At 40.8% G+C, this 26383-nt stretch overlaps 1 protein-coding gene across 2 annotated transcripts in view; it reads left to right on the top strand.

The window, feature by feature from the left end:
• Window positions 1–26383, top strand: part of Gpr63 (G protein-coupled receptor 63) — a 46994-nt gene that overhangs the window by 722 nt on the left and 19889 nt on the right. The window contains exon 1 of one of the 2 annotated variants that reach the window (XM_057790470.1): window positions 3195–3237. The exons of the other annotated variant lie outside the window; for it this stretch is intronic. The gene's annotated coding sequence lies outside the window, so the exon portion shown is untranslated. Of the gene's footprint in view, window positions 1–3194; window positions 3238–26383 lie in introns of those variants that run through there. 2 annotated transcript variants of the gene reach the window in all.

Here is a 26383-nt window from a genome sequence, read left to right as displayed (position 1 = left end):
CTTCTTAAGGATTTTTAGGACTGATGTCTCTAAGAATGGCAAACAAAACCCGGTTTATTGCCTAATATGACTTTACTTCAGACAGTTTTGCCCATGGAGGAGGTAAGTAGCCATTTGATAAAATCTGATAGAAAGTTCATTTACTACACGCACAGTCTTTCTCCACGTGTCCCGTATGTGAAGGAAGCCCCACATGCTCACCTTCTGGCCTCACTACCCTCCTGTGTGCTGTGTTCTCCAGTTACTGAGGTGAGCTGATGGTGTCCGGGGAAAATCAAAAGTGCTGACAGACTTGTGAGCTGTGTTGCATGGTACCACCTAGCCCACATTTTGGTGACACACGTGATTGCATCACCTAATTCACTTTGAACAATAAAAATAAAACGCCGGCCCTTCCAGAAAGTATCCTGAAGTGTTTAAAGTAAGTTCTTTGGCATGTGTTTCCTAGACAGTTTTGTGAAGGAAAGATACTTGCTACTCATGTAGTCACCATAGCGGAGGAAGTGCCATATCGGTAGCATGGAAGTTTTGAAATGATAGAAATAGCCACGAATACTTGACAAAAAAACGGGAACATTGATTTTTGTCTTGGATGTGACTTTGCTGTTATATATACCGGAACTGAAACGTAACACAATTATTTTAAGTGTTTTTTGGTAATTTTTAGTCAATATTCTTGAAGAAAAATTTACTCAGATGACAGTCACATCCTTAAAACCCTAACTCTGGTCACAATTGTCCCTTTAGTTGGTTGGTCTCCAGGCAAGATGGTAAGAATTGATATTAAAGCCGGGCGGTGGTGGCGCACGCCTTTAATCCCAGCACTCGGGAGGCAGAGGCAGGTGGATCTCTGGGAGTTCGAGGCCAGTCTGGTCTACAAGACCTAGTTCCCGCACAGGCACCAAAGCTACAGAGAAACCCCTGCCTCGAAAAAACCAAAAAAAAAAAAAAAAAAAAGAATTGATATTAAAGATGGCTGTGACTGAGTTCCTAGAATTAAACTTACTAGTGTGACTGCTTTGAGAATTGTATAGGTGTATTTGACTTGAGATATACATTTTATGAGGATTCTTTTTGAGACCCTTTCTCTGTACACCTGTGTATCCATAGGGATTTATGTAGGCGTTATAATGATGTGAGACACATGACTGTCATCCATCTCTGTCGTCTGGTCACAGGGAAGCGAGCAAGGGTTTCAATGGTGCATGTCCACTAAGAACAGTAGATCTAATTGATTAGAAGCTAAATATAGTTCTTTCAGGGTGTGTTAGCTTTGACCATTTTAGCCAATGAATACTGTTTTCTAGCACTTACCTGAACTCTTATGCTTGGACCAGCATGCCCTATACCAGTGATCTTAAACACACATTTATCTATTAACATGATCCCACAACTGGGTGGTTGAATCAGGCATTTCTCCGCTTCAAAAATTTGCCATTAGTAGGTAGGTAATTTCTAGATACAACTTAGTTCGTCAAGATGGTGTTTAGTTTTGTTTGTTTTTGTTTTTTTAAAGCACATCAGAAATGACCACTGGTGATGCTTCAAATGCTGAGAACTTAGAAAGCTGACCTCAGAGGCAAACGTGGGGGGTGTTCTGTGTTCCCTTTTGTGAAAGCATCTTAAATGTCGATGGTCTTTGCTGTTTGATTTGACAGTGGCCCACTGATGGTTGGGCAAACTGTACCCATAATACAATGCTGCGGTCACATTTAAGGATAACAAGATCTTCCTCCTTTGGAGTACTTCTAGAAATCACTTTCCACAACTGATGCTTCAGAATTTCAGCATCTGCATGAACATTAGAGGTGGAAGCAATAACCCATGAGAGGGTTTTTATTTTTGCCTTAATTTGCTAGGTACTTGGGAAGTCCATTTGCATTTACTGTAAATGTTGTTTACGTTGTTGCAAGTAGCATTCATCATAACCTCCCCTTCCTCTGCTTTTGGCAAGATTCCTGTGAGTTCTTAGTGTTTTCTTGAGATACATTTAAAAGTTCCACAAAATTTACATTATGTCTCTTTACCTTAAGAAACTCACATTTGAAACGTTTGTCTAGGAAGGTTCACAGCTGTTTGAAGCTGACGGGATCTTGGTCAGTTACCGGTTAATTTACTTGGGAAATCTCTGTTTTAAGGTCAGATGTGTCTTTGATTTGAACTGGATGATACACAAACCCAGTACTTTGGCAACCACAAAACATGGGGAACATTCCACATAATTTGCAGTGTGGGAAGCCCAGCATGCTTTAGTGTTTAGTTGGCTTAAGGCAGCATGTCATGATTATAAAAAAAAAAAAAAAAAGGTTTCTCAAGTTGACAGCAGGCTGCTTCTGTCTTTGAGCTTGGCACATAGGATCAAATGCCTTTGCCTCTACACAGATTGAAGACAAAGCTGATGAATGTAATTTGTGTGCATTTCTGTCTGTGCGACAGGTTTAGGAAGCTAAAGAACAAAACTCTAGTACACTGGAAAGTTCATGATGATTGTAAATGTAAGGAGCACTTAGGAAAGATTTTAATGTAGCTCCGTGGGTTTGGGGAGGAGTGTGTGTGTTTGCTATTGAGAGGGTAACTGCTGGTCACCTATTGAAATTAATAGGCCCAACTGAGATTAGGAAGGTAACCAGCCAGATCCTGTATCAATCACCTGACCAATATTGCCGATTGGTTCAGAAGTAATTTCCAGTTGAAGCTCTTCTTATCCTTTTATTGTGTGTTTTACATACTGTTTGGGGAGTTTTGACCAAAGGTTATTGGCTAACTTTTTACTTGACCAGATGAGCTCAGTCTGTATCTAAAGCACTGGGAGAAATCCACGTTGGGGAGGAGGTCGGAAGAGGCAGACATCATTCTGCATGGTGGTGGTGACCTCCTGAACGGAGACACCCTCATCGTGTCCTACTTTCTTAAAGTAAAAAAATAAAAAGCTTAGGAGATTTTAGAGAAAGATCAACAGGGATTTAAAAATGCCTACAGTTTGGATGATAGTTAGGTTTTGACTGGCAATGATGTAAGAATCAATCAACTAGGTGTGCTAGATATTTGGTCCAGGTTGCAGGTGTCTGCTGCAGTTCTTTGCTCTCCTGTGTCATCCCTGGAAGGATGCAGGTACAAAGAGGTTTGGGGTCGGAAGAGCCATGGCATCCACGACCTTCCAGACGTAAATGTTTGCCTGTATGTGTATAATACAAACCATTCTTTCCATCATTTTAGCTTGTCTCCATTTTGACCCAGGTAAGGAGGGGAGCGTTCTGCTTGCTCCATTTTGATTAAACCCACATGAACCCAAACATCACTTAAAATCTCAGTGTCTGACAGTAGCGAGAGTCCAGTCCTGAGTTTTCAGTTCGTTGTCTCTCAGTGTTTGCTCACCTTCTTTGCATTGTCCAATTCTTTCATGATGTGTTGTGAGTTTTCAATTCAAGGTCCCCCCGTTTTCTATAATCTGGGTAACTTTGTCCCCACTTACAGCTGAAATAACGCTGATGTCTTCCTCCTCTTTCTTTATCCCATGCATATTCCTATTTAAGGGTTTTACTCTGTATTTTTCACTTTCACACTATATTAGTTTTCTCATAGTAGAAATGACATGATTACTATAGAAAATCCAACTAAGCAAAAAGAATTATACCTAGAGGTGATTATTGTTCTCATTTTGTTGTATATTCCATATACATTTATAAAATATTTTAATTTCTAACTTTACATATTGCTTTATAGCCACTTCCCATATCATGGAATGATGTGCAATATTGTGAGTGTTGAATACTGCTTTTCCATGGATGCACCGTGATTTATTGCATACATGTCATAATAACAGACATGATGTTGCCCCTGTTCCAGGTTCTGCCATCACCTCCTCTCCCTTCTGTAGGCCAGGAGATATCTTTATATAGCTCAATTTTTGAACTCATCTGAGGTTATTTTTGTTGAGTAATAGCCTAACTGCAGAGTTTTGTGGGAGAAATAAGGACATTGACCTAAAGGTACTTTATTATTTCCAGTGTAAACTCTAGTGACACCTCCCCCCTCTCTGTCTCTCTCTCTGTCTGTCTGTCTGTCTGTCTCTCTCTCTGTCTCTCCCCCCCTCCTCTATAAGGTTTGTTCCTCTTCATATAGAAGGCCCAGAATTTCAAAACCTTTCTTTTTAGCGCTTTATCCAAACGAAATAGTCCTGGGTGTTCACAAAGACTTAGTCTTAATCCCCAGACCATTCGTTAGTGTTCGTCACAGCTGTAAATGCTATCTAAAGAAATACAGCAGTTGACAGTGTGCAGCAAGAATGGTTTCCTTTTATCAATTTCAGTCACCTTTACCTCATTCATGCTTGGCTACCGTAGGTTTACACACTCTGAGGCACACATAACTGCTCTGAGATTAAATGAACATTGCTTATTATGTGGTCATGTTTAAAACTTAAAGATTGTTTCTCTTTCCTGTGATAACCAGCGCTTGGACTCTTAACTTTGATTATAAGTTTGTAAGATTTAGATGCACGGAACTTAGCTTTGAGTTGTGCCTGCACGTGTGGGCGTATATTTTATCCATGATTATATTGATCCTTCTTCGCTCTGTCAACAACATTAAACTATAACTTGGCCAAAAATTATCTTTGAAAACTAGATAAGTGTCATATTGGTTATTTATTTATTGTTAATGTGTTTATTTCAGTAACAGAACAAGAGATGCAAAATGGGCATGGGCAGGAAAAGAACATGAGTGAGTTCCCGCCTCACACTCAGAACTGAAGTTGTCTTTAATCATCTAATGTGACTCTAAGGGGTCCATCACTGCTGCATTTTCATGCTCATCCCTTAGTTTTAGAATTTAGCATCAGCTGTGGAAAGTGAGCAGCACCCCATATCATTTTCTGGACCAGTTTTTTTTCTTCCACCATACAACAGGTGCTTCTTTCTTTGTCTAAGTCAAACAGTCAAACTTAGTTTACTGTTTTCTTCCAAACTGGTGTTTTTCCATGGCTTTGCACTTAAAAACAAGGTGTTTTGTTTGTTTGTTTATTTTGCTTTTTTAAAAATTGCTTTGATGAATATTGTTTCCCTCTTTCTTTAATATCATGAAGAACTGTGTCTGGATTAGTAAGACTTTTTGTTGCTAGGATAAAGACCTAATAAAAATGGCTTAATGGAAGGAAGGTTTATTTTGTTCATGGTTTTAGGAGTTCTAGTCCAAGGTCACTGTCTCTATTGCATTAAGCCTAAAGGGAGGGGAACCTCATGGTGTAATGAGCCTTTGGAGGAGAGGCAGCCATTATCCATGGAAGCCAGGAAGCAGAGAGAGAGAGAGAGAGAGAGAGAGAGAGAGAGAGAGAGAGAGAGAGAGAGAGAGAGAGAGACAGAGAGAGAGAGAGAGAGAGACAGAGAAAAGCCAGCAAAAAGATACCATCCTCAAGAACCTTATCCCAGTGACCTGCTTTTTATTTAAGACTTTAGATTTCCCACATATCACCATTGAGCTCTTTATCGGAATATCTAAAAAAACCCCATGAAGCTCTAAGTATTTTCTGTGGTGTCTTTTTAATGAACCAATTGATAATTTTACACGTATGGGTGTTTTGCGTGTCTGCATCTTTGTACCATGTGTGCCGTGCCAGTGGAGGCAAGAAGGTGCATCATGTTCCTTGAGACTGGAGTTCTAGATGGTTATGTGGGTGCTGGGACTCAAACCTGCATCCTCTGGGTGATCACCTATTGCCAAGTGATCTTTCTGGTCCTGTTATTATTTGTTTTGCTTCAAATCCTTAAGACTGAGGTTTTGAATACATATTGCTGTTCTTGTTCATTACTGTTTGAGATATGCTCAGAAAAATTGTTCCGTATCGTACTAGTTCTTTGATGCTTGTTAGTGTTGTGGGTTCCAGAAGGCGCTCCGCTTTAATAAAGGTTCACATGTCACTCATGTAATCTATATTCTTTTGTTTCTAACTGGTCAGCTCTTTACATTTATTAAGTTTTCTGCTTAGTCACTCAGCTGCTGAGATTTTATTTATGGATTTATAATTTTCATCTGGGTAATTAATGTTTTGCTTCTTGAGGACTGTTATAAACACAAATTCAAATTTTAAAATTTTTTTATGGCAAATTAAACCTTTTTGTCATAAGTGATGACTTTATCTCTGGTACTGTTATTTGACTTAAAATCTTTTCCTTTGATATTAATGAAGCAATACATTATTCCCCATAGATTGTGTTTGCTTTTCTATGTTATACTACTTTCTGCAATTGAAACTGGATGAATGTCATTATGGTTTTGGATGTGTCTCTTGTTAATACGATATATCTGAGTCTGCTTTCAACTGGAGAATTTGGTCTTTTGTATTTGGAGTGAAGATTGTTATATTTAGATTTAATTATGATCAATAGTTATGTATTTCTCCTGTCTTTTTTGCATCTTCTTTCCTGTCTTAACCTTTTTTTTTGGCTAGATTGACACCCCCCCCCCCGTTTCATTTTTAATTTTCTGTTTACTAAATGAACTTAAGGCACTGACTGGAAGCTCTGTATTCTTTTAGTGATGACCCAGATAATTTTATTATGAAACTTCATTTTTATTCATCTGTGATGACTAGTATCTTTGTTCCCTATTGTGGAATTGAATTGTATCTTCCCAAATGTGTGTGTGTATACACACACACAGACACAGTGTAAATGTGTTTGGAGATTGTGTCTGTGTTGGGATAATTCAGGTTAAATAAACTCTTACGGGTAGACCCCAATCTTGTAAGACCAGACACAGAGATCTCCCTCCTTCAGGAGAGGCCACATGAAAGTGTTGTGCCAAGGGACTCGGGAAGGTTGTACAGGTTAGGAACGAACTGATCCTGATGCCACCTTTCTCTTGCATTTCAACTTCCAGAACAGTGAGAAATATTCTCTTGTTTAAGCCACTTATGCTGCATTTTTTATAAGACCTCAGCCTTCCTTATTGAAATCACCAGTTCCTAAGAGCAATGTATATAACCCCACCTCCAATTTATTTTTTGTCAATGTTTTAATTAGCGTTCCTTCTTCTAAAATTATCTTTTTGGTGTTGTATCCAGCACTTATGTGTAATTGCCATGACCATCTTTCTTGCCTTCTCTGTGTGTGGATCAGGCCTTCTGTCTGAGGACCTGTTTTTGTCTAACAAATATACTTTACTTTTCCTTTGCTGAGTGAGTGTGTGGGGAGAGTTTGTTTATAATAATAATTTTAATTACCTTCTTTCCTGAAGAGAGATCCTCTGGGTATTAAATTCCTTTCTGACAGATAATTACTTTCAGCATATCACAAAATGTGATTCCAGCACCCTCTACATTTTATTATTGCCATGGAGAATTAAGCACCCAAGCCTGTTTTGCCTCCTTTGTTGGGGAAACAGAGCTCTTCCAAGATGTTTTAGAGACATTCTCGCCACCAAGATAGTTTCCTGTGTGGGTGCATGTGTGTGGGCACATGTATGTTATAAATTTCATTTTGTTGTTTCTGAGTGGGAATAAAAAACAAGCATATATGATCTTGTTAGGGATCAAATAATATCTATTTGAATATTAGCATTTTTTGTAATTCTGTTAACTTCTATTTGTTATCATATGAATACTATTTTCTGATCATCTTACACTCCAGTTGCATGTTTGTTTACATGTCTGTATTTCTCATTGTCTCATCTTTTGTACTGCTTCTCATTCACGTCTCACTCACATATGTCTCTTCAGAGCATCCAGGGAAGTATCTGCTCTAAGGTATAGTTCACGAGCCATTTCGTTGACTTAGCTTTAATACCAGTTATTTTTTAATTTCTACATTATCATTTGGCACTTCCCCACATCTGCTTACTATCAATCCCTTACTGTTTCATGTATTCCTTGTCTAATAATTTCTGCACCTGAATTTCTTTGTGGGTGTGTATTTTAACTTCCTTTCTGTTGCTGTGTTAAGACACTCTGACCAAGAGCAACACAGGGAAGGAAACGTCTCATTTGTTTAGCTTCTTGGTCGCAGCCCATCACCAAGGAAGTCAGGGAAGGGACTCAAGCAGGAACTTGAAGCAGAGCTCAGGAGGAGCCCTGTTGTTGCCTTAGTTTCTGCTGATGTCCAGCTACCTTTGTATATGGTTCTGGACAGCCTGCTCAGGAACGGAGCTGTGCACAGTGGGCTGAGATGGCCCACATCAATCATTAACCAGTAACCCCCTGCAAACATTCCCACAAGACGATCTGATACAGGCTTTCCTCCACACGACTCCAGGCTTTGCTAAACTGCCAGTTAAAGCTAAGACGCCGTGTCCTTGTTCTTTCTTTCCTCTTTCTCTCACTGCTTCCATTGCTTAGGTTGATTTGCTGTTCTATAAGGGTGTTCTATGAGCCTTTACCATTGCCTGGAAGTAGTGTTTTCCCTCCGCTGCAAGTGAGCTCCTGAGCAGGGACATGCTTGCACCCCCACTAGCTTGGGTGCCATCTTCATCTGGGCATAGCTGAATCAGATTGTTGCGGGAGGATGTTTTTTTGGGGTGGGGGTGTGGGGACTTGATTATACTGAAGAAGCGGTTTTGTTTCTGAGGTAAAGAGACACATGTAAGGTTGGATATCTTTGTGGTGCAGATTAATAAGCAAACCACAATCAAACCATCATGGGGTTTTGGTTTTGAAAATAAAAAGCTTAGGTAGGAATGGTGGTGTATGTGTGTAACCCCAGATCGCAAGAGATTAAGGTAGGAGGGTTTTGAGTTCAAAGTTGCCCTCAACTACACGTTTTGAGGATAATATTGGCTATGGAAGAACCTGTCTCAAAAACCTGGAAAAACAAAACACTACCTATGTTAATTTATCAAGGTAAGAAGACACAGTGATTCCTTTCCATTGTGGTAGTTTGAATGCAATTGGCCCCCATTATCTCATAGGGAGTGGCACTATTAGGAGGTGTGGCTTTGTTGGAGTAGGTTTGGTCTTGTTAGAAGAAGCGTGTCACTGTGGGGGCAGGCTTTTGCTTAAACTTTGCTCGGTGTCACTCTTAGTCAACTTCCTGTTGTCTGAAAAATGGATTTTGAACTCAGAATGTTCTGAACTGTAGAAACTGCAGCAGAGATGCTCTAAAACACTGGATCATCTAGGCCATCTATGCCTGTAGGAGATTTTTCAGTGTTTCTTCCTTGATTAGACCTCATTTTTCTTAACCCAGAATGAATCCACATATGCCCTGGCAATACAAAAGCATGCATGGGCAACCTGTATATGGTGGTTCTGTTGAACTTGTCCATATTGGGTTTCATAGTCTAAGTTGATGAGGATGACTGACCAGGTCTCTTCCTCAAGAGGGCACCAGATGTCATTACAGATGGTGTGAGTCACCATGTGGTTGCTGGGAATTGAACTCATGACCTTTGGAAGAGCAGGCAGTGCTCTTAACTGTTGATTCATATATATATATGATTCAAATGTTTGACCTTAAAGAAAACTATCTGGCTTCATCTTCCTTCATCTTCCAACTTAGTTTGGTTTAACTCTGGCTTTTGTGTTTTGATTTAAAAATGGTAGTAAGTTGAAACTGGTCTGTGTTGCCTTATTTCTATCCTTAGAAGTTAATGGTGAATAACTGGAGGACTCTTTGGGCAGTTCAGTTTTGAGAAGAAGTAATCACTCTATGCTTATTTCAAATTATTACACCTTGCTAAACATTTTAAGAAATAGTTATTTGTTATTTTATTTTCTTCTTGTTGTTCTTGGTGCTGGGTTTGAGTATGTCATGTCTTAGAAAGGCGAAGATTTATAGGTTGGAGCTTTAATCCAAAATGCAGTAGTGTTGAGAAGTACAATTCTCGAGATTAAGTTGTGATATCTCTGTTCTCATGAGTGTACTGATGTCCTTGTCACAAAAGTAGTATTTACTGCAACAGTCAGTCTGTTATGGGGCTTTAGAGGGGGCTCGATAAATAAAGCACTGCTGTCCAAGTGTTAGGACTAGAGTTTGGATCCCCAAAACCTTTGCAAAAGTAGGGCAATCATGGTATCCACCTGTAATCCCAGCAGAAAACAAAAGGTTCCTGGGCAAAGCTGGCTACCTAGAATAACTGCAGCTGACAGTGCCAGGTTCCACCAAAGACCCTGCCTCAATAAATAAAATGGAGGATGTTGATGAAGACTGGATCTTTACATGAATACACACATGCATGTGCTCCTGCACACATGTGTGCAAACACGCATGCAGATACCCAGGCATACACATCTACATGCAGAATAAATGAACTGTGTTGTTCTTAAATGTGAGTTTGGTTCTCTAAGAGTTTCTTTTTAAAAATTATCTGTTTCATTTTACATGCATGGTGTTTTATCTGCACCCATACCTGTGTACCATGTGTGTGCAGTGTCTTTGGAGGTCAGAAGAGGGCATTGAATCCCGTGGGACAGGAGTTAGAAACAATTGTGATCCACCATGTATTGGGAAACGAACCTGGGTCTTTCCGAAGAACAGCCAGTGCTCTTCACTGATGGGTCATTTCTGCAGCTCAAGTTTGACCTTCTCTTGCTGGTGTGTGAGCTGTGCTCTCTCTGTCTCTCAGGCTTAGCTGTCTTGCTTTTCTCCCTTACCGTGAGATGCCAAATATGAGGGCCACTTGACATGACAGAGTCTTTAAATCACCTGCAGAACTGTGTCAATGGCTCAGCAGCTAAGGTCACAGACTGCTTTTGCAGAGGACCTCTCAGCATCCATGTCAGGAGCCACACAGCCACCTGCTGTTCCAACTCCAGGGGCTTCCAAAGCCCCTGGCCCATGTGGGTATCTGCTCTTATATGCACATATCCCTATAAAGGTATCCATCACTAGTGATCTTTAATGATAATACTGCAATTGGCTGAGTTCCATTTCGGTCATTGTTCTGTTCATCAGTGATGACTGCCCATCACTGATAATGAGAGTTGAGCTTTTGCTCTGCTGTGCTCTTTTAGGAAATAATTTGTTGCTGCATTCTTAGTATTAAAATCTTTTTGTCCCAATTCTTTCCTTACATTACATGAAAAAGCACCAGAATAAAAATCATCTCTTAATCTAGAACTAGATTAGTTAAACTAGAATCTAGTTTAAGACTTAATCCTAAACTAGAATCCCATTTTTGGCTTATATGGGGATTCCAGGAAAATGGGTCTTTTGGCAGGTAAAGGAAAGGGGCTTGTCTCCAGGGCTCCACTGTGTAGGTCAGTTTGGCTCAAAGGAAAAGCTTCCTTTATATCTGATTTGAATGAGGATATGGTCATTCAGTAAATGACATATTTTGTAGAGGTCCATTCAATCTTTTTTCTTTTTCTTATTCAAATTTTTGCATAACAGAAACCACGAATATCAAGAGAATTTTCACATTTATTTCATTAGCTGTTAGGCAAATTCTGATGCTTGGGCCATGTTGTTGCAGAGGGTCTTGCCAGTATTGAATATATACTGGGTGCATGCATACATGCTTACGTATACATCCCTTTGTAGCCTCAGTTACTCTCATAGGCCATTCTGCTAGGAAATCACATGACAAGGGCGTGAATAAGATATAGTAAACTTGCAGAAACTTGTCTGGACACAACTATAGCAGTGTTCAGAATGGCCTTTAGTGCTTTTTCTTTCCTCCTCTTTCGTGCAGAAGCAATTCAGAAATCACAGTTCTGCGATCTGTGTGCACACTTGACACGGAGCCAGTGAATTCCCTACAGGCTCTGGGTCTTCTGTCTCACATCAGTTGCATCAGCACTTGTGAATTTGCCCAGCATTTACTGGCTCTTTTGTCTTTGAGCAGCAGAAGTCTTGTTGAATGGCGGTACCTTTTATGTCATTACTGGTGGGAACCTCGGTGACAGGCAAGTACTGGGCCTCCCTCAAACTTTTTTCTCTTGAGATTTATGCGACACTTAATGAGATATATTTCTTTGGTGTTTAGAATTCACCTTTTAAGTTGGGCATCGGTGGTGCCTGCCTTTAATCCCAGCACTTGGGAGGCATAGGTAGGTGGATATCTGTGTTCAAGACCAGCCTGGTCCACATAGTGAATTCCAGGACAGCCAGGACTGTTACACAGAGAAATCCTGTCTTTAAAAAACCAAAAGAAAAAAGGAATTCAGCTTTTAATTTTCTTTTATTTTTAAATACGTTGTAAATTTATTTCAAGTTTTGAAATATTTGTGTGTGTGCGTGCATGTGTGCATGCACGTGAGGAAGTCACATAACAGCTCCAGGTGTCTAATGTCTCCTGCCACCTGCTGGGTCATCTCACTGTCCTACCTTGATTTTTTTAAAGTTGAAAAAGAATATTGCAGATTTTCTTTTAACGGGTTTCTCTTTTGCTGAGGTATTTTTTTTGGATATCATGTTTTTGTCTCATAACAGCTTTGAATACTAAAGCCAAAGTCATCTTTTGTAAAAATTTAAACGTCAAGTATTTTAAGTATGACCTCAGACTTTTCAGAATCTTCTTAAGCTTTCTAGAGTTATTTTGAGAAATGGCGGTGAATCGAGGTCACACCAACCTGGCACTTTTCTGGGTGCGTTCGCACAGTCTTCAGCCCCGTTCTGAAGTGACAGATAAGGAGCAGTGTGGTCTTTAGCTCTGCTCTTCTCCTCTTGTGTTGCTTTTCTAGCTTCCTGCTCAGGAAAAGCAACTCATAATTCTGTATTTTCCCTGTGTTTGTCATTGAAATTGCTGCGATACTGAGTTATAGTTGCACAATGTAAAATCAGTGGGCTAAGGGTTTATCCTTTTTTTATTGACCAGTTATTGTATATAAAAATTGAGGTTATTTGAGGGCTCTGGTGATGGGAAGGTCTTCGAAGCGCTTGCTGTGAAATATCTATTGTACCATGTCAGAATATGTGCCTCGTGACTGGGGTGAGGTGGGATGGTGAGGTGTGGAGTCTACTCAACTATCCCAACATAACTCTCAGAGGTTATGCTTGAACTCTCTCCAAGGTGTTGTCTGGATCTGTAGTAGGAACAAGTGCATTGGATATGCAGTATTTCCTCACCTGTTTGTTCTATCTTTTTCTTTCTTTATGTGTATTGTTTATGTAGGTATGTGTACAGGTGTATGGAGGTGGACATGCATATTTGTGGGTAGAAATGTGTATTTGTGTGTGTGCTTGTGGAGGCTAGAGGTTGATCCCCAGTGCCTTCCTGGGTTCCTCTCCCACTTAATTTCTGAGACAGTATTTTTCACAGAACCCACAGCTCTTCCATGTAGTCGGGCTGGCTGAGCCATGAACTCCTGGGCTTGCTTGTCTCCACATTGCCCAGCTCTGAAGTTACAGACAGGCACCTCCTCAACTGCCCTTTAATGCGGGTGCTGGGGGCATGAACTCGAGGCCTCATGCTTGTGCAGCGGGTTCTTCACAAGCTGAACCACCTCCCCAGTCCTGTTTGGTTTTAGAATATAACATGTCATAGACCAGGGTCAAACTCATAATGACTAAATGCGATTGATACCTGAGACATATTTATTGGCTTGATGCGATCTATCAGGAATAATTAGTTGGAAATAAAACTTGCTGTTATATCACATTATCATGTGGGGATCTAGGAATAAACTAAACTACCTTTATGGTAGGATGTTTCTAGAAAACCTATAGGGAAGATAGAACCGTCTACACCTTTGGAGCAATTAAAACACAAAAAAGAAGTCCACCTATTATGGTGACCTGAAGATCTCTGGAGTGCGCACTGTGTAGTTCTGTTACACCGTGTCAGAAGTTGTTCCTGGTTGACGGTGCTGAGGTGGGGTGGAAGAGTAGGGATTCTACCTGACTTTTCATTTGGAAAGAAATGGCTGAGAGTGGCTATTTGTTTTTTTTCCATAACTGAGGTTAGAGAATGAAAGACAAAGGCGCAGTGTCAAACTCACAGAACAGCTCTGAGCCTGTGTGAACATTCAGGTACATGGAATTGTGTCATGTGGTTTCTTGTGACTGAGCATCTGTGCATATAATATTTGTGAATTCCATGTATAACACAGCACACATGTGTGTTTATTTCTCTTGGTTTTTTAAAAACAGTTTTCCATGTGTAGCTGCACTGCCATGCTTGTTTATCCATTGATGAACTGATGGACCCTTTAGGTTGTTTGCAGTTTGGTGTTCTTAGAAGTAATGCTACTGTGACCACTCCCAGGTAAACTTTTGTATAAACTAGACAGGCCTTTCCCTATTGTGGCTGAATACCTAGGAGTGAAATGTTTAAGTTTTTAAAGTTTGTTTCTTTTCTTTCTTTCTTTTTTTTTTTTTGGGAAACGGATCAGTTGTTTGTCAAAGCAGTTCCTTCATTTTCCATACTTAGAGCAGTGTGTGGGTGACCCTCTCTCCAGATCCCTTCCAACATTTTTGTGGCTCATTTATTCGCTGTAGTCATTCTGGTGACTGTAATACTAATATACATGTGCCTAATTGCAGTGATGTGGAACATTGTACTTCAGCTTTATAGCTGTTTGCCTATTATTCTGATAATGTCTACCAATATTTTCCATTCGCTTTTGATTTGGTTTGGTTCATTTTATTGGAGAACTGCTTGATTAGAAGCTGTACTGGCTAATTTAGTGCCAACTCGACCCAATCTAGAGTTAGCTGAAAGAAGGGAACCTCAACCGGGAAAATGTCTCTGTGAGATTGGTTATAAGGCATCTTCTAAATTAGTGGTTGATGGGGAAGGATCTAGCTCATTGTTGGTGATGCCATCACTGGGCTGGTGGTCCTGGGTTCCATAAGAAAGCAGGCCGAGCAAGCCGTGGAGAGCAAGCCAGTAAGCAGCACTCCTCCATTGCCTCTGCATGAGCTCTTGCCTCCAGGTTCCTGCCCTGTTTGGGTTCCTGTTCTGACTTTCTTCCATGATGAACTACTAAATGGAAGCATAAGCCAAATAAATGCTTTCCTCTTCAACTTCCTTCCTTCTAGGTCATGGTGTTTTGTCACAGCAATAGAAACCCTAACTAAGACCTTAGTGTTCTTTGTAGGATTTGGGTACAAGTCTGTTTGATAAGTGATTTGAAAGCACATTCAGTCTATTGCTTGATTTTCCCCCAGCTTCATCACAGTTCCCCTCCTTCCCTCTTCTCCTCCCATCTCCACCCTCATCCACTCCTCCTCCTTTCTCTTTAGAAAAGGGCAGGCCTCCCATGAATGTCAGCCAGCCATGGCTTATCAAGTTGCAGTAAGACTAGGTTTCTCCTCTGCTGTTAAGGCTGTACAGTGTAACCCACTAGGAGAAAAGGGTCCCAAAAGTAGGAAACAGAGTCAAAGACAGTCCCTGGTCTCACTGTTAGGAATCTCATAAGAGGACCAAGCTACACACTGTAACACAGAGGGTCTAGGTCAGTCCCAGATTTTTCATTATTTTAATGTCTTCTAAAATGTAAACACTTAAAATTTTGATGGGTCAAATTTATCATTTTTTCTTTAATGTACACTTGTTTTGGTGTCAGTTATGAATTCTTTGATCCAAGGTCTCAAAATTCTATATAGATACTTTAACTATGTTAACCTTTAAAGAGCATTTAAAAGGACTTCTTTTTTTTTTTTTTTTTTTTTTTTTTTTTTTTTTTTGGGTTTTTCGAGACAGGGTTTCTCTGTGGTTTTGGAGCCTGTCCTGGAACTAGCTCTTGTAGACCAGGCTGGTCTCGAACTCACAGAGATCCGCCTGCCTCTGCCTCCCAAGTGCTGGGATTAAAGGCGTGCGCCACCACCGCCCGGCTTTAAAAGGACTTCTTAAAGGTTGTTTCTGAGAAGTTAAATTCTGAAAATTTTAATACATTATTTTTATTTCTGAGGCTGAAATTCAAGCCCTGGTGTGAGCAAGGCAAACACTTTACCACTGAGCTGGAGGTCCACGCCCTGTTGTTTTGAGACCGTCTCATTGCATAAGCTCAGACTGACCTCAAACTCACCATTGCTGCTCTGCCAACTGAGGACATGGCTTACTGGTAGGCTCAAACATGCCATGTTTTAATGATTTTTTTTTTTTTGGTAGAAGTTTCACATACTGACCAGAAGATATACATACCATAAAGGACAGCTTACTGAAAGATGAAAAAGGAGTTATATTATATACCACCGAGATTGAAGGAATGTTACAGCATCTCAGGAGTCAGTCATCACATCCTGTACGTCTCTTCCCTGTCCTTATCACTCCCTCCTCTAGCGGAACCACCCATCACATTCTAGTGCCATAGTTAGCACTGCCTTTGCTATGCAGCATAGTGTATTTCTGTGTCTGCGTCTTCTGCTCAGATTACTCTTGTTAGATTCATCTAGGAGTTGTACTGAGTTGTTTGCTCACTTTAGGGGTCATGAAATATTTTGTTATTTGAATAGATGATTTATTATTAATTCTTCTGCTCCTAGATCTTGCTATTCTGCTATCTGGTTATTTCAAACAGCGCTGCTAAGAAAGCATTTGTGCCATTAAATGGGTGAGAGCATTTCTGTTCAGCCAATACTTCATGGGGTTGCTGCATGGCAGAGATGATAATGGGTGAGAGCATTTCTGTTCAGCCAGTACTTCATGGGGTTGCTGCATGGCAGAGATGATAAGATAGCATATTTTTAGTACCTGGTAGCTAGCATAGCACATCAGTTTCCACTCCCAACAGCAATGCATGGAAGTCTTGTAGGTACTACATCCTGAACACAGTATTTTATTTCTCTGTTACTTCTTCAACTTTAGTCATTTGGGGTTTGTGCTGTTTTTATTTGTATTTCGCTGCTGATTGGTGAGAGACAACATCTTTATATATGTTATGATTTTTGTTTTTTCCTATTTGAATGTTTTAGTGCTAATTCTTTTGCTTTTCTTTTAACTCAATTGCTTGTGTTTTTATGTAAATTAATTATCACACACACACACACTCTCCTCTCTCTCTGTATTTCAAATTATGAGTCATATGCTAACTTTCTTTCACGATGACAGAGTATGTGAGCCAGCAGCTTCTATGTAGGAAAGTAGGCCCATGGTTTAGGCTCTCTTGTTTCGGAGGCTGTGATTGACATGTAGGATGATTGCTCAGGGTAGAGCACCACTGGTCACTTCACAGTGGCCAGGAAACTCAAGGAAAGGCAGGTCCTGGTATTCCAGCAGCCTCTTCCAGGGCACACACAGCACCCTAACTTCTTTTTCATTAGGTGCTGACTCCTAACAGGTCTTTTACTGTCCAACTGAGCCACAGGCTATGGAGATGCAGCCCTTAACACTCAGGCTCTTGGAAACCAATCAAGATTCATATCCATTCATATCATAGTCTTGTTGCAGGAGCCTATGCCCTGGGTTGGTTTTTTTATTCTCAGTGCCTTCTGACCACTAATCAACCTCTTTATAGTGTGTTTGACATTTGGCTTATGTTTTAAAAAAGTGACTTTGATTAGGAAATTTAATTAAGGTGAAGGGACTTGCCCTAAGAGAAACTAGGGTGAGGTCCTCCTATAGACCCATTGGTTTCTTCATCCCTCACGAGTCATTCATTGACGCCCAGGTCCCCAGCCATATGCTCTCATAAGCCTGAGCCCCTCTTCCAGCCTAGGCTGCTCTGCTGTTTCCCAGCTGCCCAGCTGCCTCTTTTGCTCAACTTCACAGCTTCTCAGCTTCTCGTGAGCCTTTCAGCTGCCTCTTCTCGCGCTCTCAGCTTCTCGGCTGTTTTGGGAATCCCTCTGAATTGGCATTTTGGAATTGGCTTATGCATAGGGAAGACGTGTGACCGATTACAGAGTTGCCTCCGCACGTTTTCCTATATTTTAATCTTTGAAATCTTGGTTTCTTAAGTTCCCTTGCTCTGGTAGCTCTTTGATGTCTTTAAAGAGTTTCTCATTTTCCTGGTCTTTATTTGCCTGTTTGTTGGTTTGCCATAGCTTGCCTTTGTCAGAAGAGAAGTCCTGGGGATGTTTGTAAGGTACCTGATGCAGTTTTCTGAATTACTGTTAAAGTTCATTTCCATTGATGGAGTATCTGTTTTAATTCCTCTTATCTTCATTTTAAGCACAAACCATTGAAGATTTGCTGAACAGAAATTAACAGGCATTTTCATTAAAATTTGTATTCTAGTGGGGTTGAATGCTGTTTCAAATTATTCTTTTCATTTTTTGCATATGAATTTCTTATAACATTATTTTTATGGGATTTTTAAGGAACCTTTAACGTGTAACATCGTTTTAATCATTAAGAATGATAAATTACTACCTTAATGACTTCAAAATAATCCATTTTCCTATTCATCTCTACACAATTTTAAGAGTCATGGCAAGAGTTGTGGCTATTTTAACTTGCACAGCACACTTTATATCGGTAGAGAAATAGTTACTGATTTTCACAGCCTCACACAACCCCCGGCAGCCCCCATGTTAGGCTTTTCCTACAGGTGCAACTATTTTAGATGCTTCCTCTGACTGGAGCAGAGGCATGCCGCTTTCAGTCATCCGCGTCATTCTCACACCTACGGAAGTTACTGTTTTAAGGTCGGATTCTTCTTCGTGATGCCCCACAGTCACTGACGATGAGCACCTTATTTGCAATGTGCAGAGGGAATAAGATGTCTTGTTTCCTTACATGAAGTGAAGTTCATCTCATTATTACAAGTCATCATACAAAGGCTGAGGAGCAACCTTACCAACTGGAGTTGAAAGGCAGTTATGAATAAGACAGTTTTAGACTGTCTTCAGAACTCTAAAGTATGCACATAAAATGCTGAAGAATTGAAGACGTTCTTCATTCACAAACCCTTCCCGACTCTAACCTTACATCTGCATTTCGAGAACCCATCAAGACAATTCAATTAAAATACTGTATTTGAAGGATAGCATGATTTTCCCTTAGGCTAGGAGTACTTTGATTTACCTTTTAAAATATAATATAAAATATAATAATGATATTATTAATATTTTGAAAATTTTCATATATGCACACAATGTGTTCAGGTTATATTTATCCCCCCCTTTGCTCCCCAAAGCTCCCAGATCCACCCCACAACCCTATCCTACTCTGCCCTAACTTCATTTCCTTTTTTAAAAAAAGAACCTACCATGTCTAATTGTACTTCCCATAGACTCATGGGTCTGGGACCACATCCACTGAAGCATGATCCACCTACCAGGGGCCACAGCCTTAAGAGAAACTGACTCCTTCCCCCAGGAGTCATCCCTCTGCCAATAGCTCCTCAGCTACAGGGGTTGGGGCCGCTGAGTTCCTCCACTTTCTGAGCTGGAACATTGGCTAGATTGATTTTATGTAGGTCTTATACAGTTTGTGAGTTAACAGTCCTATCATAGGCAGAAAGTACTGTTTCCTCTCTGAACCCCCCTGACTTCTGACTCTTACCGTCTTTCCATACCTTTTTAGAGATGACCCTCGAGCTTTGGAGGGGTGATGTGGGATTCCCCTGTATATGCTGTGAATACCATTGGTTAATAAAGAACTGCTTTCGACCTATAGCAGGGCAGAACTTAGCTAGGTGGGGAAAACTAGACTGAATGCTGGGAGAAAGAAGGCAGAGTCAGGGAGAAGCCATGGAGCCACCAACAGAGAGAGACACTGAACCTTGCTGTCAAGCCACAACCATGGGGCAATACACAGATTAATGGAAATGGGTTAAATTAAGATGTAGGAGTTAGTCAATAAAAAGTTAGAGCTAATGGGCCAAACAGTGATTTAATTAATACAGTTTCTGTGTGGTTATTTCGGGTCTGAGCTGCCAAGCAGCCGAAATGACTAAGCAGCTTTCCTACTACAGGGGGTGGGGGTATGTTTGATATATGTTCCATTTGTTGCTCACATTCCCTGTACTTAGGCCAGTTGTAGGCTTCCGCTGCACAAACAAAACTTCTGTGATGAGCTTTGAGAGCTGCACTACTCTGTGGTAGAAATATGCATATAGAGGGCAGCTTGATAATATGTCCATTTAACAAAAGAATCGCAGTAAATTTACTTCAGGGGCCTTTGAGCTTTCTGGCCATGGTTCTTGGTACAGAACCCAACCATGCATTTCCTTTTGTTTATCAGGCTTTAAATTCAATTAGAAAGCAGAAAGGGTAGGGTAGAGGCAGGGTTGGGGGAGCAATAACTAATACTAAGGACATTAGGAAACGTCACAAGGGAATCTATTTTTAAATGTTTAATTAATAATTAATTAATTGGATTTTTATATCTGTGAGTATTTTGTCTGGATGTATGCCTATGTAGCACACGCATGCCTGGTATCTGTGGAGGCTAGAAAAGGGTCTCAGAGATCCTCTGGGACTAGAGTTATGGATGGTGGTTGTAATCCATCCTGTGGGTGCTGGAATTTGAACCTGGATCCTTTGGAAGATCGGATCATGCTCTTAATTGCTAAGTCATCTTTACAGGCCCTCAAATCCACTGCTATATAGTGTCCTTTTAAACACACACAAGAGTTTGATTGGAGTTCACCTACACACAGGACATCATGATCCTCTCTCAGAATCCACAGGTTGTCAAATACGAAGCTAAAATGGGAGGTGTGGAATGCCTTTTCTTTAATTGTTGGTCGGGGGCATCCCAGGACACCCACCCTGAATACAGGCTACTGCTATGGTTCTTGGATGTCCACCATCTCTTGATGGTAAGACCCAATTGCTGAAGGTATTATCCACTTTGATCGTAGGAATCAAGTTGATGGGACTAGGATGCTTCCTTCCTGCTGGCTGGATTCCATAGTACTGGAAGGTGCTAAACACACTATGCAACTTCTGGGGGAATGAAAGTTATCAACAGTCTTACCTAACTGTGAACCCTGTGAGCTAAAATAGGACCTGCCTGGTAACATATATATTGGTGCAATATTGGCCTGACTATGATGGGACCGTTTTAAATCCGAACTGCAGCTTTACTCAGAGAAGTGTCCTTGCTTGGTTATTGTCCTACTTCTTTCTTTACTGGTCATTTCATTAACTCTGCACAAAACATTGTCTGCTCTCATGCTGCCCTAAGCCCTCAGAGGATAATGTTCTCAAGAAAAATGAAGTCTCTAGGGAAGCCCTTTCTAAAAATAAAACCACACGGTGTTGGGCCAGGGATGTAGGTCAGATGTAGAGACAGCATTTTTAACTTTGCAGATTGCTCCAGTGATGACAAAAAAGTTACTTTCTCCTTGGACGGTGAGAGAGGCAGCAAGGCATTTTGAAAAGAGATGAGCGGTGGTGCCAAGACGACTGGTACTGTGATTGCGAGTTTGCCTCTTGCTGAGCTTTTGTCTGCTTATCTTCAAAATGGAGATAGTAGCTGCTGCCTGTGGAGAACTTTGTCAGGATTAGATGCCATCTTAGTTTCTTTTCTGTTGCTGTGACAATCCACCATGACCAAGACAATTTATTGGAAAGGAGTTTGTGTGGGCTTATAGTTGCAGAGGGTTAGAGTTCACGACTCTCATGTCAGGAGGCATGGCAGCCAGCAGGCAGGCATGACACTGTTGCAGAAGCTCAGTCCTTATCTGCAAGTAGAGGCAGAGAAACCTCAAGTCCCACTCCCCAGTGGCATACTTTCTCCAGCAAGGCCAGACCTCCTAATCTTTCCCAAACAATTTAACTAACTGGGAACCAAGCATCCAAATATCTAAGACTATGATGACCATTGCCACTGAAATTACTCTATGCCCACTGTAGGCTTGTGACTATATCATAATCCAAAATGCATCCAGTCCAGCATCAACAGTTTTCAGGTTTTCACAGTCTCAAGTTGTTTAAAAAGTCCAAAGTCTCGACTGAGACTTAAGGCAATCTCTTAATTGTAACGCCGTATAAAATTAAAACCCAAATGATATACTTCAAATACCCAATGACATAGAATATATGTTACTATATAAAAGGGAGGAATGGGGACATAGTGAGAAAATATTGGAACAAAACAGAAACAAAGCAAGACCATCCACCAGCAAATAAATTCTAAATTTTGTAGCTCTATGTCCAGTGTCAAAGAGCTTAGATGATGTTCAGCTTTGCTGACTGCAGACACTTCTCTCTCTTGGGTCCCACTCTCTGTGAGCATCTCTCCTTGGCCGATATCCAGCTCTGGCATCTTAGACGTCTTAGGGTCTCCAGTACAATCTATGCTTCACTCTCACTGTTTCTTTCAATGGTCTTTCCAGGCCTCCATGCTGGGACACCCTGCCTACCCCAGGCACAATCTTGGAATCAGTGGCTTTTCTTAATCATGGAGGAAGAGTCCACAAACTCATAACTCTTATACTCCCTGACTTTTAAAAGCAGAACCAAGAGACTGCTGCAGTCAAGTTCAGCTCCACTGCCTGCTTGGGATGTGACCTGGCCCCTCCTTGGATTACATTTGTATATCATTTTCTTTGTTGCTGCTCTTTAGGAACAGATAATCCCTTAGGCCTGTTCTTTTCACAGACTGCAGGTTTAGCCAGGTGGGGTCTTACCCTGTGGATATTATTCCTTGTATTCAATTTCTCTTCAACTTTTCCAGCACAAACCATGGTTCCAACATCCAATTTTCTATTGTTCTTTCTCTCCTCAAATTCTACCTTTTGTGTTTCTTTTTGCCTCATTTGCTATTTTGTATTGTAGATCGGATTTAGAGTGATCACTAATAACCATGCAGTAGAGTCAATACTAGGTGGTATTGAAATCTCCTGTGCCAATGAAATTTAGTCCAAAACTTTTCAATTTAGCTTTAGGCAGATTCTTAGAAGTAGGGCCAAAGCAGCCACCAAAGTATCTTAAGTATGGTTTCTAGCTTAGTTGCTAATGAAACCTCTTTAACAAGGTTTCCTTCCATGTCCCTTATATAGGTTGCCAGCAGAAGGTGTACAGCAGATTGAATGTGGAACTTCCTACTTTTAAAGATGCAATATTGAAAGTGGGTTTTCTCACTTTGAATGATTTAATTAAGAAAAAAAATTTCTTACCTGTGTACCCAGCTGCTTCATGTTTTAGTTAATTCCGGGTGTAGTCAAGTTGATAACCAAGACTAGCTATCACAGAGCTTCTGAGAGTGAGCTCATAACCGTGGCTGTGGGGAGCATGGCAGCAGGCTTACAGGCATGGCTGTGGGGAGCATGGCAGCAGGCTTACAGGCATGGCTGTGGATAGCATGGCAGCAGCTGGCAGGCATGGTACTATAGTGATAGCTGAGACCTCCAAACCTTGTCTGAAGCAGGAGAAAGAGCTAACTGGGAATATTATGGGCTTTTGAAACCTCCATCCTTATCCGCCAGGATAAAAACACATCTTATTTTGCAAGGTCTCACCTCCTATTCTTTCCCAAACAGTATACCAACTGGGTACCAAACTTTTAATATATCAGCCTATGGGGGCTGTTCTCTTTCAAACCACCACTGATTCTATATGCTAAGGACTGATATATAGAGGATACTTAAGAACTGGTAGGCCTATTTGTATTCTTTTTAAAAAGTATTTTGTATAAGTCTTGGCTTTTGCTTATTTTTATACGATAACCTTTCACTGATAAGAGCTCAGTAACCTGAGTTCTCAGCCCAGAGCTGCTTCTTACTCTGAGGCATTGGGCATGGTACCTGCTTTCTCTGTCCCTCAGATCCTCATCTCTAAATGAGGATAGTGCTTGATGCCCGTCCTCTAGAGCCGTCAGTGTTTTTAATGAATTCAGTTTAGCAGTTGGTCAATATGAAGGCCCTGAGCAGTTAGTAGAGAAAGAACATTGAAATCTAGTACTCAGTAGATATTGTTGTGAATAAGGGTTGTGGGAGTAGAGGTAGGCTGAGTGGCAGCATTGCTGCATGTGAGCTGATGGGCTGAGAGCAGGAGCAGAGGGTGCGCTGGAGTTCCCTCCGTGGCAACCCTGAGACAGCCACGGGTTCACATGGCTGCTCTTCAGAGACGGACTGGCAGAGCCACGGAGATTTTCGCTTTCGCTTACTGGTAGGGGAAACTGTGGAGGAATGATTTTGGAAAATGGCTTTTGTTGACTACTTGGTCAGGGAAGAGGGTGAAAAGAAAATAATTCAGCAGAAAATACTTCCGTGTAACGTTCTCCCAGAACTCAAACACTGCCATTGTTTGAAAAGTCACTCAAGTATATGTGCATATGTAGAATATGTGAATCACACATGAAATTGGAGATAAATAAGTCTATGGCTTATTTCTGAAATAGTTTTGTGTCTAGAATACCCTTTTCCCTGCCACTTTAAATTAGTGTGAAGAATACTAGAGCTACCATATTTTGGTTGATTTTTAAAAAAATAATCATTTCTTTTATATCTACATTCCAGGTAATGCCAGTATTCAGATGAGACCTTGTTTCTATTTAAATCCAATGTCTGGTAGACTCAACAAATATTCAAATGCCATCTTATGGCACACTCTTCAGTTAAATAAAACATAGCCATTGCTCCATCCTTTTATCTCAAAGGTGAAACAAACTCACAGGGCAGACTCAAGATCAGGTTCATGTATGGGATGAGAAATGAAAAAACATTTTTTTTTTATGGCAGAGTGATTTTCTGTTCACCCAGACTGTCTGTTTCTGCAGTGTGTATGTGTATTTGTGTATTGTGCCAGTGTATTGCCAGTGAGTTTCCCATGTGTGTGCCTGCAAAGACTAGAGGACTTCTGGTGTCTTGGAGTGTCTCATTCTACTGCTTTGCACTTTTCTTTTTTATTTGACATAATTTCTCACTGAACCTGAAGCTTACCATTTGGACTAAGCTAGCTGGCCAGCAAGCTCCTGGGATCTGCTTGTCTCTGTCCATCAACATTGTGGTTCTATGCACACACCCTGCCTGGCTTTTATGTTTTACACTGGCTGTAGGGATACGAACACTTGTATGGCAAGTGATCTTACCCACTGAGCCATTTCCCCAGTTGTCTATAAAGTTTTCTCTTCTCTTCTCCTCTCCTTCCCTCTCCTCTCTTTTCTTCTCCTCTCCTCTCCTCTTCTCTCTCTCTCCCTTTTTCTCTCTCTCTCTCTCTCCCTTCCTTCCTTCCTTCCTTCCTTCCTTCCTTCCTTCCTTCCTTCCTTCCTTCCTTCCTTCCTTCCTCCCTCCCTCCCTCTCTCCTTCCTTCCTTCTTTCCTTCCTTCCTTCCTTCCTTCCTTCCTTCCTTCCTTCCTTCCTTCCTTCCTTTTTTCTTCTCCTCCTCTCCTCCTCCTCCCCGCTCCACTCTTTTAACATTATCTTGATTTGCTGTATAGACCTGGTTGGCCTTGAACTCACATAGACTCCCACCTCTGATTCCCAAGTGAGGGATTAAAGACAAATGTCTGCCAAGGAGAGGCTTTTTGGAGATTTTTAATGGAGAAAAAAATAAAAACAGATTGGTTCAGTAATTTCTTAGTATGAGATATGAGAATATTTCTAAAACTGATAGTCTTTTAGAGAATGTTTACCCCAGGGTTTTTTTTTTTTTTTTGTAATATAGAGTTTCAGTGGCTATACGAGGTATTTTAAGTCTAGAGGAGATTCACAATAGTAGGTGTAGTAGTGGATGTGATGGAATGAATAGTTGAGCTGTGTTCAACTATTAACACTGTGTTCCCTCTGCCTACAATGTTACTTATTAGAATATGGAAATCCAGCATTTTATTCTCAAATTAAAAACTTAGAAACAATCTTTTCCCCCCTAAGAAATCACAAAAACTACTTGGGGAGAATTAAGGCAAGAAGGGGTGTGTTTGTACTCCTGAATAGCTTCTGCTCACCCCAAAGTAAAGCCTGTCTTTCAGCAGTTCCAGTGTCTCTACATACAGTGTTCTTGCCAACTGTCCACTAGAAACCAGCAGAAAGACACCGCTGTGTATCAATCTACAGAGCACAGTCATGGCCTTCAAGGGAAAAGAATCTAGTTTAGAAATTGGCACAAGATATGATAGGAAAAAAAATGTGTCTTGGAAAAGTGGGAACGAAATAAAATTAATGTCCCTGGAAGAAAAGGAATTGTCTACATCTATATGATCCTCAAAAGACTTAATCTTGTTTGATCTCAGAAGCTAAGTAGGCTCAGTCTTGTTAGTATTTGGAAGGAAAGAGAGCCCAATCAAGGATAGGAGAGACTATAAATGAAACCTTCTGAGGACTTTCCATAAGGTAGCATCTGAAAGTTGAGAGACAATCATAAAATAGGAACAACCAGAGCACCAAAGACACCAGGGGAAAGGGGAACGGGTTCTCTGGCAACTAGAAAGATGACTGGCTTAGTTCTTTCTCTTTTGCAATTTAAAGGGGCAAGGGTTTCTGCTTATAGTTTCAGAAGGGTCACAGTTCATCACAGTGAGGAAGGCATGGTAGTGTGTGTGATGCTGGCCTCTCACTGCATGAGCAGTCCAGGAAAGAGAGGGGACAGGAAGTGAGGACAGACTATTACTTTTCAGAAGTTCCCTCATCTTCCGAGCAGTACCACCAGCTGCAGACCAAGTGTTTAAACACACCAGGCTG

The sequence above is a fragment of the Chionomys nivalis genome, chromosome 16, assembly GCF_950005125.1.
Source record: "Chionomys nivalis chromosome 16, mChiNiv1.1, whole genome shotgun sequence".
Classification (NCBI taxonomy): Eukaryota; Metazoa; Chordata; class Mammalia; order Rodentia; family Cricetidae; genus Chionomys; species Chionomys nivalis.
Note: the sequence above shows the minus strand (reverse complement) of the source record. Positions and strands in the feature narration are given on the sequence as shown.